The sequence below is a fragment of the Cebus imitator genome, unplaced genomic scaffold (assembly GCF_001604975.1).
Source record: "Cebus imitator isolate Cc_AM_T3 unplaced genomic scaffold, Cebus_imitator-1.0 Scaffold32, whole genome shotgun sequence".
Lineage (NCBI taxonomy): Eukaryota > Metazoa > Chordata > Mammalia > Primates > Cebidae > Cebus > Cebus imitator.
This window is the reverse complement of record NW_016107347.1, coordinates 7,436,103-7,438,536: the sequence shown is the minus strand read 5'-3', so window position 1 is coordinate 7,438,536 and position 2,434 is coordinate 7,436,103. Positions and strand designations below refer to the sequence as shown.

The 2,434-nt window shown below is 45.2% G+C and overlaps 1 non-coding gene across 1 annotated transcript; it reads left to right on the top strand.

The window, feature by feature from the left end:
• The first annotated feature begins 2,331 nt into the window (after positions 1-2,331).
• LOC119470513 lies at positions 2,332-2,434 on the top strand. Its single transcript, XR_005199419.1, has one exon. It is a non-coding gene; the product is annotated as a small nucleolar RNA U13 (small nucleolar RNA).

Genomic DNA, 2,434 nt, shown 5'->3' with positions numbered 1-2,434 from the left:
TCCTTAGCTTGAGAAAACGAGCTTTCATTTACTACTGTTTTCAAGCAGAGATGTAAGGTATAAGGCATTCAAAAACCAGAAATCCTGATTACTATGACTATTAAACAACTGAAGTAATGGAAGGGGACATGGCATGAAAAGAGAGAAAGAAAAGGAAAAGTCTAAGTCATTCATGAGGCTCCCCCAGGGTGGGGTTCAAGAATATGCATTTTAACAAGTTTCTCGAGCGATTCTTAGCAACCAGCTTAAGACAGGTCCTTGGAAATGGGCTTAGAGATTTAGCAAAGGAGGAGTTCACACATTACGGTGGGAAAGACATGAGCCATTACAGCCAAAAGAGCCTGAGTTCAAATCCTGCCATCAGTGCTTATTATCTGTGTAACCCTCTGCTATTATATACGTCTCAGATGCTGATATCCAATTTCTAGTTACAATAGGTAAATACATCTATACTATTGTGCTGTTACGATGATTAAATTGAATAACATATATAAGGTGCCTAGTACATAGCAGTTATATAGATGGTAGTTTATTACTATTATTCTTATGGATTCTACTTTCTGAGTGCTTTCAACCTCCCTAGAATGTTGTGTGGCAAATTGGCATTCTTACCCCTCATCCCACTACATGACCTTGCAGAAGTGAAAATACATAGTCAAAAGGACCAATCCTTCTGCAAATAGAAAAATCTGTCCATACCTTCCCTAGAGTTCCTCTTCTCTAGAACAGGTCAAAGAACATATTTTTGCTCTTAACTACCCATTAAGCATTAATAATAAATCCTTATATTTTTAGAGTCTTCACTCTACCAAGGCTTTCACATATATTTCCATTATCACTCACTCTCAGAGGTCCGGCCCGTGGCCTGTGTGCGCACAGCTGGAATGTGGGTACACTGGGACTTAAAACTCATAAACCCTGTGAAGGCTCCATTAGCTGACATTCCCCATCATCAAGACCTCCCCCTACCCCGAGGCAATAGGGCTCTGGAGTAATGCTAGAAAGAAGGTAGCAAAGTCAATCTCCCAAGCTGGACTCTATAGGAGAAGGCAGCAATCTCCCGAGCTTGACTCTACATACCGCAAGAACGACTCCATTCAAAGCAGAGGGTGGCAGCAGCGCTGCGTTCTGCTCAAGGCGGCCGGCCTTCTGCGACTCCACAGCCCCACCTGCTGGAGGCTGCCTTGCACACAGCCTGACAGTCCACAGCCCGCCCTGCACTGCTGCTGCCGCTGAGTCCCACGCGCCACCCCCCGCTGGGGCTGGTTTGGGGACCACAGTACAGGCTGGTAGCCTCAAACTTTGATTGGAAGAAGCATCTTTATTTTTTTCATACTCTATGGTAGACCTTAATCTAGTCTGTTGAACTCACTCTTTGTTTTTTCTGAACATCAGTTTCTCCAGAGTCGTAACCAGAGAGATTTCAGCCCCGGCTTGGCGGGCCCTCCTAGTGTGTTATAGGATAGAATAATATGGCACCGACTCTCTCAGATGGAAAGAATTGGGACTTCGGAGAGCAACTGCTATAAATTTCAGAACTAGGGGGGTAAAAGCAGCAGCATTCCCCAGGAAAAAGATGGAAAAAATGAAGTCTCAGAGAATCAAACTAAGAAGCCACAAGAAACGGACTGTATTCAGGCATTCACTCGGCTGTATTAAATGAGCACCTGCTATGTGGCTAGTACTGTGATACACGGATGAAACAGTCTCTGCACTTGAAGTCTTTTCATTGGGACTTTCAGTTTCATGGGGACATCACCTTTCTCCTGGCCATCTTCCTGTCGTTTTTCCTTCTGTGTTCTTGGTAACCTCGTTCCACTAAAAACAAATTCTTCTATATCCACAACAATTTCCAGGAACTTTCACTATACTTCCTCCTCCTTACCGTAACTGAAGCCTGGGCTTGCCCCAAGGACACTGGTTCCCTTGCAGCCCTCTTAAGGGAAAGCTACTCTTCCTCCCACGAGTTCTATTTTCTAGCCAAGAAGGGGGCACTTGGGGTCAGCAGTCTCCCAGCTTCCCCTGCCAGTTCTACAGAATTATTTTTCTACCTTTGTCAAAGTCCCCGGACTTAGACTGAATGGTTCACTGCCCTCTGCTGCTTCTGGCTTCATTGACCCTAGCCCACAGCGGCTGAGGACTCCCCCATTTACCTTACACATTCACTCCCACCCTCATCCTGAGACAAATTGCCAAACCCAATCCATCCCATGGCCTAACCTTCCCCAAACTAATCACTTCCAATAGCCTTCTCCTCTACTTACACTTTTCAGGGCCACGATTAGACCATTACTAGCATAGCTTCACCGCCTCTCAAAAATGAACCTTTGGATCCTTTCGTAGTTCATAAGCATGATGACTGGGTTTTCACTTTCATGTGTGAGATTGCCTCCCTCAAACCCTGTTACAACCTCGGCACATGACCCATCTGATG